General features: G+C 47.4%; 1 protein-coding gene across 11 annotated transcripts in view; it reads left to right on the plus strand.

The window, feature by feature from the left end:
• The window catches only part of foxp1b (forkhead box P1b), a 119012-nt gene that overhangs the window by 55329 nt on the left and 46506 nt on the right, over nucleotides 1-17177 (plus strand). The window lies entirely within an intron of this gene.

Raw genomic sequence — 17177 nt, forward strand, 5'->3', positions numbered from 1 at the left:
CGTCTCCACGGTGAGCCAAACAGACAAGCTCTTTCTGTTGGTGTCAGCGTTATGCGCGGCTCACGACAGCCAGTTTAAGGAAAGCACATTGAAAAGATCAGCGTGTCTTCTGCTATCTGGCTCCATCCGACGGGACGACCAGGGTTGTTGTCAGGAGCTGTTTGGTGATGATGCGCAGGCTTTGTGCCGCCGTCTGTTGTCACAGCACATCCATCAACTTGTGCACAAGGAGGGCAACAACGCTGCAGCAGAGAACCGGAGAGAGGGGGGGGGGGGGCACGACAACTTGTAGAACTTGGCCATTTTTCATATTGGCCACTTATCAGTGCGGCACAGTAACGGCTCTGTTGTTGGAGCTGATAAGAGGTTAATCCAAACAAAGTAGTCAATACAAAATATCCAACGCTGTCGCTGGAAACACTGGAAAGGTTTTTCTGGGTCACTTTCCTTTACTTGCTGCTGGTAATGACCTCTAATCTCCAGCGTAAAGAAAATGTCCGTATTAAGCGTGCGTCAGGTGGGGTGTGGCGGTCCGCCTGTCATCCTTGTGATGACAGCACGCTCTGTGTTCTCCTCTGGACTGTGTTTTTTTAGGTGTCGGGCTGTTGAGCGTTGGGATAAATACACACATAAGCAAAGGCCTGGTTGGGCAGGGTGTGTCTCATTCCTCAGCATGAGCTCTTGAGCCTCTCGATCCTGTTCCTGAGCTCCGCACACCCAGGCTCAGACCCCACCTCTCAACGAGCATGTCATCGGTGAGAAAATCACAGCCATGCTGAATTCATTACCGCAGCAGTCACACAAAACCGGGGATAAAATTTCAATAACTGTAGGCCACAGTTGAATAAACAGTTGCGCTGAAACTTAATTCCTGTTGACTTTCCCTTCTTTGGTTGCCAGAGGCACATTCGGATTTGCCTCTCCAAGACAACAGGGCTACAACTTTGATGAATTGATGCAGGGAGAGAGGGATGGAAAAAGAGGGAAACGTGTCGCGGATGTGCACTTGACACCGAGAAGGGGCTGAAATAAATCCTCCCCGCTCAAGCGTAGCCCCTGTTTTCCAGGCTGAAGAACTGTTACCCTCCAGAGTTTACGCTTTCTCTTCCTTTATTTGTATTACGCTGTTTCCCCCCCCCCCCCCTAGAAATTAAACGCTGTGCTTGATTAGATCAAGTTGAAAAGGGTTGCGGTGTATTAGTTTGTTATTTTTGGGCTTTGGAACGAGCAGATAAAATGTCTCACTCTCAGCTGGTGAGACTGGGCTGCCCGTGTGGGTCGTCTTACTGGGAGGCAGCCAGTCCTAATTCTCCCATTAGACTGACCCAGGATTTTCACTCATGCACCATGAACCATGTTAATTGTCCCCGGGGCTTTACGATCTTCCCCCAATTACTTGATAACTTTTTACTTTTGTGGCATTTCACACTCTTTCTTTTATGTTTTATTTGCAACCTGGACTAACACGATTCAAACAGGAACACCGTCCCCCCCCCCCTTACCCCGGCTTTGTTCTTCATAACAATCTTTGTTCTTCACCCGGGATGCTATTACCTCTTTAGATGGTGCAGAAGTCTAAAACCTTTTTAGTCTCAAATATCTGAGAAGCCCTTGAGTGAGCTGGAACAACAAACCTGGCAGTGGCATATCATTTATTCTGATTAGTGAACATAACTATGAAAGACAGTCCTCATTAATAAAGACGGGGATGAAATAATTGTAATCTGTTTGATCATCTCTATCCTGACAGGGGAATTCATCTTTTCGACTAGTCAGATTTAGGGTGAAGTGGACCATAAGCCCGATTTAAACATCTCTATTAGCAAGTCGAATACTGTTTATCAAGGAGAGGATGAAAAGAAAGTGCTCTTTCTTTCTGATCTCTGAGGGTTGTGAGGGTCAACAGTGTGTTTGCACATGTTGGGCATGTTGCAGCCGCCCCGTCGGGCTGCACACACTTGTTTATGCAGATGCTTGTGTATAATATATGAGTGCACGTTATTAGGGAGCGCCACTATCATATGTTGATAAGGCTTCGGCAGAAAATGCAAACTTGTTTGTGTTTGTGCAGCAGAAGTCGTGGTTGAACGTTATTCTCATGAGGAAGTGAATGCCGAGGAAGGAAAAACAAAAAAAACAATAGCTTGGGAGGGTGTTTGGCAATACGCAGCTCTGTGATTTAAGTGATGTTGCAACAGGAAGTTGTGTCGTGTAGCTGCAGCCGTCTGCTAAACACGCTGATAAACCTGTTGGAACTTGTGACCTCTCGCCTCCCAACTCACAATCTATGGAAAATATGAACAGTTCCATCATTTTTTAGACCATCTAACCGTCCAAATAACCTTCGAATGGAAGGAAATCTACCTTACATCATCGTGAGGTTGCCAGGTGTGATCCTCATTCATCTCTGGCTGCGTGTGGCGCGGCCACAGCGTAACGGCGCGGCCACAGCGTAACGGCGCGGCCACGGCGCGGCCACAGCGTAACGGCGCGGCCACGGCGCGGCCACAGCGTAACGGCGCGGCCACGGCGTAACGGCGCGGCCTGCAGAAAGAGCTGAGTGAGCACAGCTTTCCTCTTTGCATAATGACCTGCGGAGACCTGCGGAGCTGCAAATGCGCGTCCAAGCCGTCGTCAGACAGTGTGGGGTTTTTTTTCAAATGACAGGAGGAAATGCCGGATAAACGGGCGGCTCGGGGAAGAGAGCGAGTAGAGGTCCGAGGAGTGAAGCCGGGCTGCTCCCGCTGTAAGCTAATGGTCAGACTTTGAGGCTTTCAGCGGGTCAGAGAGGAGGTCAGAGAGGACTTGCTGCTTCACAGCTCTGCTACCCACTGGGTGGACCGGAGGGGTAGGAGCACAGGAACACGGTTTTCCCAGCATAAATCCGAACTGGACTCCTGCTGCTATCTGTATTTGTGCTACAGAATTAAATATTGGAAAAATGCTACTCCCCAGTATCATGTTGCCGCGCAAACTCCGGCAACTCCCATGAGCTTCCGGGTATCTCCTTGTGTACTCCTGCATATTTTCCAAGCTGGGAACACGGTAGCACCAACTTATTGGAAAATCTGGCGGCGAGGATAACATCAGTGTTATGACACTGCATATTGCCCTAAATTGCTTTATTGGTAAAATGATAGTGCTCGTCCAATTTGAATAATTTTATGGAATCCCTCACAGAACAGTTTAATTATGTTATCACACAACTGGCAACATCTGTCTTTATACCACAGCACATGACAGTTTTATTACACACTGATTTTTTTTTTTTCTGGTTCTGGCAATTGATGTGTGATCTGATTAATAATCATGCAGATGGAGGTGAAGATTGAACAGTGATGTGCGGCTATGTCGAAAAAAGCGGAACCATTATGAAAGGAAAAGCAACACAGCGTGTGAGAAAGAAATGAAAACATTCTGGCTACTTCTGTCCTCTTTTTAATCACACTTTAAAGAAGAAAAACCTCGTGTTTTATCTCTCCCATGGAGGGAATTAAGGCATGTGGCCATTTTACCCGCTCGCTGTGCCTGGGACGGTCTAAAATGGCAGCGTCCAGGTGAGGCCGCTCACGTTGACCAGCTCTGCCGTCTGTTTCCACACACTAACACAATGTTAATGCGTGCGCTTTGTTTGTTTGTTTGTTTGTTTGTTTGTTTGTGTCCATCTGCTTGAATGGTCCAGACAAGTAGATGTGGAAAAAAAGCTTTTGGGGGAAAACCAACCAGCACCCCTCCTTTGTCTCGGGGTGTTCCCCAGGAGGGAGACTTTGACGTGTTGGTCCACATCCTGTTTACTCACCAGTTCTAGGGGCCTCACCCACCCACCCACTAACCCCCCCTCCGAAAGAAAAAAAATGCACAAGAATCGTTTCCTGCGTTTCCCACTCAAAAATGTACAAAAAAAAGAAGAATCCCAGAATGAAGGACTCCACTCGCTGCACCCTCGGCGTTCCAAATAAACAAACCCTGTAATTCCCTCTGCATCATCACCAAGAAACAGTCGGAGTCGGCTCAGAGAATCCTGGAGACAAATTAGATCATTTACCGGCTTTATACAAACGGCCTTTTAGAATAATAAGACAGCTGCCGAGCGTCCAGTTGTCACCCAGAGCCGATTCTTTATTTTAATCTTGTTTCTCAGTGTTTATAGTCGGGGAAACTCTGAGTGTGCAGCCGTTGTGTGTGAGGCTTTATCTGCTCTGTCCCTGCGGAGGACGCCTGGACGAGGAACCCTCTGAAGGACGTGCACGCGTACAGACGTCTCCTGCGTAAACGATGTCAGCGTATGGCGGTATCATTAGCAGGAGTGAAGTGGCTCTCGTCGTGCGGCGCCAGGACGGTCTTTGATGGCCGCGGCCTGCGTGTTTACGCTGAAGAGGGCAACTCTAAACTTGGAGCAGGTGTTTGAAGCAGCTGGCTGGAGGCAGACAGGGAAACACGTCTGCATCAGTTTTAAAGGGCTTAGCGAGAGGCCTCGGCAAGCCAGAGGACTAATGCATCTTCAGTGTTTTATTTAAAGTAGTGCCAGCATCTCCTCCTGAATCAACACACACACACACACGATTCATCACACGCCGGCACGCAGGGTAATTTTGCGCTGTTTAGCTGAACAACGTGTGTGTTTAGTGTTGTAAATAAGTAACTGTTTTAAGATGGCCTCAGGAGGCTGCGGTGGGGGGAGTGCGCGCTCAGACACGACTGCCGTTAATAACCATTGTCAGGGTTCGTTTCAACAAAAGCCCTCTCTTTGTCCTCATGGAATGTTTACATGTCGTTGAATAATAACGTGATTTTACGGAGCCATTCATTAAGGAGAACCGATCTGACCCAATTTATTAAGATGAGACTTAAAGATGCACAATGCCTCATGGGAAAACATTTAAGCACAAGGCCTATTCATTTTTAATGAGAGCGCTACTTTAAAAACTTCATAGAATTAATATGTATCAGTGAAGTCTTTCCTGTGCAGAAAACTTCAGGGTAATTAATATTCATAGGCTGTGCTTGTTAACACCCCCAATGCTAGTGCAATGTAGATCCAATTAACATAGAATGGACCCCAAGGATTTGGGCAGATAAGGGTTAAATGAGCTATTGAAATTGAAACTGGGACTCTCTCCCCTTAAAACACTTATTTGTTTCAATGCCACCTCGTGCTCGTGGCAGATGACGGCATCTTTGGGGCGTTTGCCATCGCCTGCGGAGGTTCGCGCGCCCGTGACCACATGCCCCCGCTGACATGCATGTATGCATGGAGGGCGTCCCCTACACAGCCATGCTAATGTGAAAACGCTGTAGCTAGCCTGCCTTTTATATCTTATTCATCACCTCCTGACACAGTATGGATGACAGTGTTCAGTCTCAGCATTACTCTGCACGGCCGGGCCAGGCGGGGCCACAGGGGGAGACCTGCTCCAGTTTTAAACCTCGACGCTGACGGTTAAATGCACGTTTTCCATCCGTTTGTTAGCGCACAGACTCTAAGGTATCCTGGAATTCTGTTGCCCATCCCGCAGCTTCAAAAGGACCAAAACTTAGGGAGCATTAAACTGTTAATCGTACAGAACTCGCCGAGGACGGAGAGCAGAGTCTTTATATTTATTCCCATGTGAGGAGCTCACACTGCACTGTTTCAGCTCCCCACACCATAAAACGTGGATATAGGAAAGGTTTTAGGCTAATGTGATCACCGATAGCGAAGAGTTATGGGTTTTATTTTTAGAGCAGAAGGAACAACCGCAGCCGTAGAGGACAGGTTACACTGAAGTCGTTTCTCCGGTGTGTAATGGTGGCCGACACCATTAGAGGGAGACATACGTGCTGGGCTGCAGTTCACAGCAAAAATCTCAATTTGTTTAAGTAAAATGTGGTTTCAGATGTGTGTTTGTGTGATCCAGGACATGAGCTGCCTCCCATAGTGAACATGGACACATTAGAACTGGAATAATCCCTTTACAAAGTTGATCGGGAATAAAATATTCATTGCTGCGACAGCTCCAGAGCACTGTGTGTGTGTGTGTGTGTGTGTGTGTGTGTGTGTGTGTGTGTGTGTGTGTGCGTGTGTGCGAGCTCCTCTGGAGAAACTTTGACAGCTGTTTTTGGCGTGCAAGGTGCTTTCTGACAAATCACCAGTGCTGACGAGGCCTCGTTGAAGTAAATGTGTGTGGACGGCCGCGCCATGTGCGGCTCCCTCCCAGTGAATTTGATTGTTTGACATGCATGCGCCCATCAAAGCGTGTATCGGTGATTAATAGCAACCCCCTTGCATGTTCAGCGGTGACACGGCCTCTATTTAAAAGAAAAATGGCCCAGGTCGGTATTCACTGGTGAATGGCTGTATACCATTTAGAGAATGATGTGCCGTGATGGGATGTGTGGTCATAAATAACAGTGATGGCACGGCAGCATCCTGTGAATGACACGTGCCATAAATATTTAGCCCGGACACACCGCGGTCCTTACATAAGCCTCGTGCAAGTCCTTTTTCTTGCTGTAAAAGAAAAGCGGGAGCTATATTTTATTTAAATGGACAGAAAAACAACTGTTTCTTCCTCCTGGGTCGGTGTTGCAGAGACCTCCAGAGAAGGAGGTGCGGCTCCGCTGGAGTCTCTGATGAGCTGTTGTTATTTGCTTGTTTACAACCTTTGACATGATGTAAGTGGACGGCTGTGAGGCGCCGGCCAGTAAATGCCACAGAAAATGAGACAGTCCTTTATGCCTTCCCTTCCCCTCCCCTCCCTTCTTTTTCTCTTTTCCTCTCCTTTTTTTTTTAATGCATTTGACTGAAGGAACATGAGCCTGGAATATAAGTAACTGTTTTTTGCATTAGGTACTCCCTGGAGGAAGGGGAAAATATCATGTCCCTGCGTGAAATGCGAATGTGAAATCTAGCAGAAAGAAATATTTATGACCATTTTCTGCTTGATTAGAGCTGGATGACATGCCTTAGGAGAGAGTGAGTGGACAAAAGGCAGCAGCGCTGCTTCTGGGCAGATGTTAGAGAAAGAGTTGTTTGGGGAGGAGGGCGCTCAGACCGGGGGCTCTGCGTGCACGTCTTTGTGTGTGTCGGTGGGTGGGATCGGGGAGGGGGCTCGGGTTTGGAGGAAATTGAGTAAGTGCAACCGTAGTTTGCCGTGATCCAGATGGGAAACACAGGATTCAGGCAGGCAGAGTCGAATCCTTTAGATCAGCTCCTGAACTTCTATAGGACGTCTGGCACACGTGACCTCACGTCATTTCGTCTTCACTCCCGTGTGTCGTCGAAATAGGAAAAGAGAGGCCGAACTCCACCTCCTGGGGAGCTGCAGGGCGCCTGGTGCATAATCGAGTTGTGTGGATGTGTAACAGCACAAAACCTGTCTAAGCAGTTTTCTATTTGCGACTGTTGTCTGCGACGACGCAACCTATTATGGCCAAAAATGCAAACCAGTGAGCGCGTTAATGTGTCGCTAACAGCCTGTGCTCACGGCAAACAGATGTATTTTCCCTCTGTCTGCGCCTATTGACATAAAAGTCCTCTCAGACGAATCCCCTCTGATGCTTTAGATGATTAAAGGCGTACTTCCTGTGTCTGTGTTTGGTGATGGAGAAATTTGTCTGTATATGTAAGATTCATCGTTGTCTGGCTGCTAGGCCGACTTCCTTCGGGGGAGTGAGGGTGGTGTGTTTTAACTCTGGAGGTGCTGGAGGAGAGCCCTGTTTATGATTATCCTCCATCCCCTACAAAAATAGAAACTATCCTAGTTCCAATTAAATATATTCTTCCCAATAATTCCACCCCTAAAAGTGCTATTAATGGATCCTTTGTCAGGCACAAGTCTGTCAATGACTGTCTGATAACTGTATTGATGCAACTATCTCCATTACGCAATCGGTAGATGGTGCGTCGGAGGAAAGGCAGCAGAGGAGCCGTTTCCAACGGACCAGATAAGTACAAAACTGAGAGCATGATTAATTTTTCAATTTCTCTCTGCGGATATCTAATAATTGTGCTCATAGATAGCCAAGGGCTCTTTTGTAACATTAACATGCAAAAGAAAAGTTAGAATCAAAAAGATGGTATTTTGGATTAAATAATGTAAAATATCTGCAGGGCAACAGGGGAAGAAGCAAAGCAGCTCAGGTTTGTTCTTCAAATGTTTTCCAGCAGGCCGACGCCTTGTTGCTGAACTCTTATCTGCTCACTCAACATTATATTTATTTTCCCTCATTGCAAAAATGCAAATTTCTCCAACCTTTTAATAACATCCTTGTCAGTAGTTTTTTTTTAAAGGGACCATTAGAAATGTCAGCTGGACACTGGCAGAATTGTGTTTTTAATTGCTATATAACTCCACTGGACAGGCGGGCGCGCTCATTTATTTATCCATTTGAGTTTTTGATAATTAACGCCAGACGGTCTGCGGCATATCAATGCCGGGCTCTTTGATCTGCTGGAGAGCGTTGGGAGGCGCACGCTTCTTATTCAGACACACCAGCGTGTTATCTCCTGGCTCTCCAGCAGAGAGAGGCTTTGCCCGCAGGACGCGGAGCCTCGGAGCGGGTGGCGCCGTCGGCTCGCCATCGGCTCGCCGTCTCCCTTTTGCCTTTTCTCTAAGTCGTCCTCTGGGCCCGCTCCCACGTAGCATCACCTCCATCTCCGATGGCCGTGGCGGGGCACCTGCGTCGGTGGATCAGATCTGGCCGGGCGGACGCCTCTTCCGGGGAAACGTCCGGCCGGTCCTGCTGGTTGCAGGCGGGCTGAGTGGCCCTGCCTGTCTCCGGCCATCATCTCCAGAACGCCATCAGGGGCAGCGCTGCTCTGTGCCCACGCGCCGCCTCCTCAACCCTCTTTGTGCCGCGGACGTCTCGGAAGCGTGCCGCATTTAACCCGACGCTCTCGCAAATCCTTTTCTAGAAAAGCGGCGCATTTGGACGCCTTCTCAGCTCCGTGTTCCTCCGCAGGGATTCGGGACTCGAGTTTCAGGCCGTTTCTCTCCTCGATCTGATGAGGTCTCTCGCCGGCACGCCGGCCGCAGCCTCCGGTTTCGCGGCGCGTTCCTTTGATATCGCAGTGCCCTCCCTTCAGAACCACACCGGCTTCCAGGGTGGATTGAATTAACGATTTGTGGCGTATTTATCTCAATCTGAGAGTAATTTTGTGCTCTCTGTCTTAGCACTCAAGCTCAATGAAAACAATAGATGGTGTCCTTATCTTCTGCAGTGAAATCAAGATAGGCCCGGGAGGCTGTGAGTTATTTGTGGTTGGTTTGGGGTGGAGTGGGGAGGCGAACAGGAAATGGACACCCGTCTCACATTACCTCTCACCAAACTGATGGAGAGGATTTTTTTTTTAATCAGTGGAAAGCTGTGTTCTAATGTAAAAAGTGTCAGAGATGAACCGGAGCCCTGCGATGAGTGAAACCTGGTCAAGTCCTGTGTTAAATTGAAAAAGGTGCCGCTGGGATTAGAAGGTGAGAGGACGGGTGGGGGTGGGGGGCTGTGGCAGCAGCATCTTGGGCAATTATCACAGTCTCTCAGTTACTCCTGAGGCCTCCTGCCTGTCTGACACACGACTCCAGATACACAAAGATGTGGGGAGAATGCAGGAAGAATTGTTCTGAAATGCTGAATTTGTTTAAAATAAAGATGAACCTGGATATTTCTGCTCCTAAAATTCTTTTTTTTTGGATGTCTCCTCAATAAAAATATGCAGGATTAAAATGAGATTTGGGCCTTTTCTTTACCCCCACCTGGGTGATCATCAAGCTAAATACTTGTCCTGACACATCCCAGAATAAAGGAACACTTCCTGGCAGGTGCATTAGGAGCGGCCACACATTTTGACTTTAGAAGTGAAAAAGAAATTGTAAACTAGATGGTGGGAAGTGACTCAATTCTCCCCTGATAAGTGAGTGTGTGTGTGTGTGTGTGTGTGACCTGAGTGGGAGCCAGGGAGCCAGCACTTACCCCATATTTTAACCAGATGTTGAGGAAGAGAAGAAAAGCCTCAGCAGAGTTTTGCAATCAAAATAATTATCTTTATGGCTGGATGTTTACAAAGTGCTAATGGGATATTGTGCAGGCAGAGCGACCGCCCGTGCTCGGAGGTGTTTAACACAGCCTCTCTCGTCCAACACCTCTCACTCTGTGGCGCAGCAGCCCACTTTATAGACGTCTTAACAGCCTTCTTCAAAAGAAGGCAGGAACATCTGTAGGCTGCCATGAATCCAGCTCATCTCCTGTTTCTGCCCGCTATGAATCACCACAGACAGGACGGGGAGCGCCGGATTCTGCCTCTGTGATTGACAGCCACAGAAGCGCAGCCGCTGATTTGTAGCCACGGGGCAGCCGTATTGCTGTAACCTGTCCTCTTGCCAAGCATCCGCGTCAGACGGAGGGGAAGGTGCAGGCTCTCGGCCCTCCCTTTGTCGTAATTCACGCTCTACAACTGATTCCTGATTTGATACAGCGGGTTATTTTCTTTATTTATTACCTGATTGGGCAGCCAAATTGGAAATGTCCATATGTAGGCTGCCGTCTAATAGAAATCCCTCGTTTGACTCCAGGGAAGTTTGTTTTTGGCACATGTCGGGTTTGTGGCGTTGTCGTCTGAAAGACGTTTTCCTCCGAGGAGCTCGTGTTTAATTTGAGTCATCACAAAAAGCGCCTTCCTTTGGTTTGCGGGGACGCCGACGTCCCCCATGAATAAAGAAGTAAATGAGTGGAAGAAAAACAGGTAATTATGTTGAACCAGTAAATGAATAACCCAGTAACCGCCGGTCCTAATTGATTTTTGCATTTGTTTTTTATCTACTGTTTCTCTGTTTGTTAACTTTTAACTTTTTTAACGTGGAATTAATCGATGGCGCGGACAAAGAATGGAACACTGCGAACCGCACGCCCATGGCGCCCGTTTGGAGCGGCGTCGCTGCTCGGAAGAGCAAAGACTTGTCATTGTGTGCACAGTTTTCTTTAGCTGTGTTTGTCGGTGGCGTTAAATTATGCAAACGAGAGGGTGTAAAGAGCTCGGTGGGTAGGCCCGGGCGCGCCTGTCCTGGGTCAGCTGCTCCAAATATGTGGCGGCCGTTGTGTGCGTGCGTGTGTGTGCGTGTGCACCAAGTTCCACCACTTCATACCCAGCGCGGCGTCTGGAGTGATGACATGTGCTACTTTGCATGTAAATTCTTTGGCGATTCACCTCCAAGTGAACCTGTGCAGAGCGATTCCGATGCTGGCTTGAAGACAGAGGTGTGTTTTTATGACTAGGTGAGGCACGTCCTCTCCAAGGCCCTCCAGCTCCGTATCCCTTTACCCTCCCCTTTAATCACTGTATGGCTCGCTCTCATAAACTCCATGAGGTGTGTATGAGTGTGGGTGTGTGTGTGTTTGCCTGTGTGTGAGTGCCATGCGCGCATGTGCCCTTTCTTGTTTCCCCGTTTTTAAACTTAATCAGCAAAAATAAAATCAGTTGCGAGCCAGCTCATTTTAAAGAGGTGATTATTGGTAATAAATACTTTTTTTATACATACTTATTACTGAGGCAGTTTTCTTCTTGCACTTAATGAGAGTAATTTGATTTGCTTGAGTGATCCCAGTTTCCTAGAATTAATGCACCAATCCCCATTCCAAGATAGAGTGAGATCTAAGATTCTTCACAGGTCGTGTGCTGCTAGATGCACCCCTCTCACATAGCAGCTAATGGAGTTGAACAGCAGTCTGTCATCCCCCCTCCAGCCCCCCCACCGCCCCCCCACCCCAGCAGCAGCAGCTCTATCGCCCACATGCCCTTGGTTTTTGCCTTGCTTGTTGTTTGGGCTCCTCCTGTCACCTGCTTTCTGCTTTTACCCCTCGTTCCTACCCTCCACTGTCAAGCTTTTCTGTCAGGTGGGGGTGTGGGGGGTGGGGGGTGATTTATTCTACATGTTGATGCATTCGCTCATCAATGGAAATGAAACATCTGGACGCATTCATCAACTGGTTTTATTATTTAAGGTGTTTAAGTAGCATCAGAACCTGTTTTTCTTTTTCCGCGCCCGTCTTTCCCTCAGCTTGTTATGTGCTGTTAATATTTCCATCCATCAATCCTTCGGCATTAGTGCATAACTAAATATGAGTTGTGGTCGCCTTCTCCTGCGACATTTATTAAAGCCTCAGGTCCCAGCCCCTAAAGCTGAAGGTGGCGCAGGCAGATTGAGGGCGTCCAATTCTGTCACCACACCGCGCTCCGCATCTTAATTAAGCTCGAGGTGGTTTAGCTTCTGCTCCAAACAGGTTTTTTTTGTCTCTAAATTATTATTTTGCTAGGTCAGGAAGGCTGAAGACTGAATATGGTTGTTCTGTTTTGGCATGAAGTCACTCTCCAAAGAAAATGCTCTTTTTGACCTTGTTAAAGGGTCGTGCGCTGGGTTTTTTCTGTGTGCTTGTGAATAAAGGGAGCAGTGGATGTGCAGGCTGGGCTTTCAAAAGATGACAGATATGGTGGAACAAATCCTGGCAGAATATTGGACGGAGAAGTGTTCTAACGTATGGACTCGTGCTCTTTGCCTCAAGCGCCTCTATATGAATCGCTCTGTTAGAACTTGTCATTGTGGAATGTAGAATGTTATTTTAGGGGATGGGACTCGTAATATGACAGGAACTAGATGACAATAAAGGAGATTCAAATGGGTCTTTATGGCGCTGCTGATTTGGAGGCCGTTGCATTGATTAGACTGTTTTTGGACAGCAGTTGAGTTTAGTTTCATTAAAGGAAACAAGACTCTTTATTTGTTGACATTCTTCTCCTGCCAGGTACATTATTTTCTCGTTTGAATGTGAATTTTCTGCAGCTTTACATACGTGTTGCGTTAACAAAAAGCAGCCTATTACGGCCGTCGCAGCAGAGGAAGTCAACAGAGGAGGCTGTTTTTAGTGTTTATGGCTGACTTATATTTTTGTGCAGCTATTGTCGTGCAATATTAACTGTCAGCACAAAGCAAACAAAGTTTCTGTTTGATTACATTTGGGGTTGGCCGTTGGGAGGAAGCATTACTGGGTTTCACTTTAGGCTGTTTAAGATAATCTTGCTCAAACATCTACTTTATAACAGTGTCAGTCTTAAACATTGCTGTACCTGGAGTTTAAAAACAGCCTGCCCATACATCTTCCATTTCCTGCTGCAGTATGTCAGGAAGAGATTCATATTCTTAAAAATGAAGCATGAAAAAAGTGACACCGGTTATGTGCCGGCTCATCTGTCTGTGAGACTGTAATGCATCACGGTCCAGAGTGACAGGGGATGTGTTTGACCCTGCTGGAGATGATTCCTCTTTATGGACAGGGCAATCAGATTTTTTTCCCTCCTTTTTCTCCTTCCTTCCTTTATTCCTGGCAACACGGGATCGTATTACCCCTCTTGGAATGACTTCAGCAGAGACCCTGCTATTCCCAGGGAGCTGTCTCTCCCTGCTGCAACTCAATCCATAGCCAATTGGACGGCCCTGTGATTTATAGAAAATCTTCTGCTTTGGAGAAACTCTCATCCGACACACACATTTACACTCACACACACACTGGGAATTCTCCTTCAGTAGCGCCTGATGTGTCGGGTCTCGGGTCAAGCGCGGTTCAAGGCAGAGCACGTCGCAGGGACAGACTCGTAAACGCCTCAGCGCGGTCGGTAAATCCGTCGCAACTAATATTGGGAGAAGAAAAGTCACCGCGTTTAAATAAAATAGCAAATACCTTCAATAAACAGGGCACTTTTAGTGGCTCCTTGGCTCCGTGTCATTTTGAATCCATCTTGAAGGAGCGGCTAAAATTAGCCTCGGGCGGTGTCGGGCTTGTCTGTTTTACTGATTTGGGGCATTATTCATCTCCATGAGCAACTTTTGCATCCACGCCGAGTTAATTAGCTGAGTGGTCAAAACAAGGCAGTCGGTTCAGGCCCCGAGCGTCACGAGGCTGCGTAGCTATAGCAACTCGCCAACCACTCCTCCACCGCATTAGCACCGTGCTGCAGCTGTCTGTAGGCTGCATTCATCTATATTCACCACAAATAAATTGAAAGATTAGGGGTTTTACTGGTCATATCCTGGTTGTCTCCAGTGTATCAATAATGTTGAGTCCTCCATCTATGAGACCGGGGCAGACAGATCTTCCCATTTTGAACAATGTCTTTCACGCATGATAAAATCTGCTCACAGTATTCCAGGTCTCACGCTGGGCTTTTGCAAGCGCCCACTTTCCCAAGCACAACACGGGTGATGCAACAGTTCTAACGAAGATGCAATCGGAGGAGCGCGTGTTTCCTCGCGGTCCGGCTAAGCACCCGGCGCAGTCGGCGCGCCTCTGCTCTTTTCCTCCCATTTTATCAACTTGACAGATTTTATCGCCCTATTCACCGGTGGGTATCCTGGAGCATCTTGCGCTCAGAGCGAAAAGCTAAGGTCAGGGAAAGAGGAGCGGCTGAGATCGGCTGAGCGCTGTTCCCAGATCGCCGCATCTCCTGCCTCCCTCCATCTGCATCTGAATGACACTCCTCATTGACTCCGTTTCTGACTGACTTCCCCGTGTGTGACCTCCCTCATTGAGCAGGTCCATTCACAGGAAGCGCTCCGCTCCAGTCAGACGCCCGTCTGTCGGCGTAGGGGAGGGTTGCATGCGGCTGTACGCTGATAGACTTTCCACTGGAGTGGATTAAATCAGCATCAGGCTAGTGGAGCTGATTACCCCAATATGAAGATGCTGTATCTTAATGGTACATATTTTCATGAGGCAGCCCAGTTGCCTTTCATTTTGCAGCTAATATGTCTGTTCTTATGAGTCATTTACTTCTTTAATTACCTTTAGCAGCAGATGCACAATGGAGTATTAATGTGAATGATTTTTACTGCCACTTTATCATACTGAGCCTGTGAAGTTGAAAGGCATAATTGAGGTGGAAGAGCGATCGTGAGTGAAACAATATTTAGCGTGACAGCTTCTCTTGTACTCTGGGAGGGTGTTTATGAGTTTACACCACACTATAGCAGCAATAAACACACCATTCCTTTATTAACGGCGGGGGAAAGAAGTGCTTTCACTCAGGTCTGCTCCGTTATTAAACAGCGAGGGGAAGTTGTTTTGTATGATCAGACTGGTGCTGCTCTCCTGCCTGTTGTTGCGTGTCCCACGTGTTTTGCATGCATTTTTGTGGCTAAATTAAGTGTTTGCAGCATGCAAATGCTTTTTTTTCATCTTTCTTCCTTTTTACAGCATCTGTGACAACCCAGGTTATTTGCCTCTGTGTGTGTGTGTGTGTATGTGTGTGTGTGTGTGTGTGTACCACTCTGAACACAGGCCTTCTTTAGCCATCTGTTATAAGCTGCTAGCTACGTGCGGCTACGCTACAAACGACGAGCGCTCAGCCCCACATGGCTGAGCTGACCTCGGTGGCGTTGGGGGGTGTTGGGGGGGGTGACCTTTTCCGTAGCAGGTCCTGCGCACCCACACTGCCTGCTTGGGGTGTTGTTCGATACACTCGTCTTCCTCCAGCTCTTTCCTTTTTTTACTTCTCTCTTCATTCTTTCACACCCTTATTCTGTCCGCCCCCCCACCACCTTTGAGCTATCATCACTCCCGCATTACTGCCCCCTCTCTTCTATCTACACTCACAGTTAATAACTGTTCTTGTTTTTCTTACCATCATTTTTTCCCCCCCTATAAAAACATTTGTCAGGTTGCTGCCTCGGCTGTTTTTGGGAGGTTGATCAGGTTACGGGGGGGGGGGGGGGGGTGATGTACAAACAAGACAGACTTTTAAGCTCACATTTCTGTCATAGGTGAAGATGTGCACTTATTGTTCAAACACCATATTCAGAATGTTTAGTGTTGTCATAAATATTAATAGATGAGTTGAAAAGTGCCGCAAAGGAAGAAAATCTAATGGGTTGAAGTGGTTTAAAAACGTTGATTTATTTATGTATTCTACATGAATTAGTTTGGAAATCTAAACAGAGACAGGAGAGTGTAGTTGCGAGAGCCCTGTAATGTGCCGGGTTTTAGCATGGGGCCTGTTTTCCATGTGGAGTGGCTTTTTGGAAATGGCATTAATTATATACTTAGTTGGAAAGCAGACTTTTCCTGCTTTGCATTGCAGATAAACGTCTGTTGCTGAGGAGACAAGAAAAAAAAAAGCAATTAATATAAATACAGCAGACTTGATCCTCAGTGCTTGGATATTAAAAGAAAAAAAAATTGGCCTTTGTGAAATAAAAAAGAAAACGATGTGCAATTTGAATGATTTAAAATTAAAAGCATTAAACAACAACACAGTTTAACACATAATGAGACAACTTTGGCTGCTTTGTTCGCGTGAATTCCACACGAGCCTCGGTCTGGCTGCCACAGAGCAATGTCACCGAAAGGAAAACAGCAGAAGTGATAAATGTCAGGTGAGACGAGACATGCAATGAGACGACCAGTCAGGAAGTCAAGCGGATAACCTTGACATTTAGGCTGGCAGTGCTGGAGCCCCACAGGGGCCACGGAGAGACCAGAGGGCCCAGTGTCTTCTGAGCCGGACTGCATTAACAGGTAACCTATTAGCCGTGTTGTTGCTGGCTGTCTGTGAGCCGCACTCGTCTGACTATAAAAGGCTTCCAGGACATGCCCCTGGAGTGAATACACACACATACACACACACACACACACACACACACAAATACATGCAAATGATGCGCACCTTTCTGTTTCGGCTCTTTTTTTTGTGGCCACTGGGATCTGGTGACACCTGCTTGCACATCCTCTGGTAATTAGAAGCAATCTGCTTGAAACCAGTTCACGTTCAGGACCTTCTTGGTGTGACGGGAGAAGCTGGACGTTTGTAAAGCTGCAGAGGAACAAACTGACGTTGGCCTGTGTCTAATTGCCTGACGCTCCCTGAAGAGCGTTCTCTCCACATGTCTGTCCCTCTGTCACATTCCTTTTCATTGACACATTGTGCTGCTGTGCGTGCGTACGTGCGTGTCATTGCTGTTCTAGGTCAGTACAGTTGCACATCACAGGGGGGAAATGAGGCTATCTGGACTATATTGGTTGTTGTGGCAGTGGTAAAGAGGTGTAGTGTGGGATTTAGCCGAGAGCGGTCTTGACTGTGTGGCAGTGCTCTGAGCTGGGATTTGTGAGACACCCAGAGCTGGCTTTAGCAGCAGGAAACCCCAAAGCCTGTAAATAAT

Source organism: Takifugu rubripes, chromosome 19, assembly GCF_901000725.2.
Source record: "Takifugu rubripes chromosome 19, fTakRub1.2, whole genome shotgun sequence".
In the NCBI taxonomy this organism is placed as follows: Eukaryota; Metazoa; Chordata; class Actinopteri; order Tetraodontiformes; family Tetraodontidae; genus Takifugu; species Takifugu rubripes.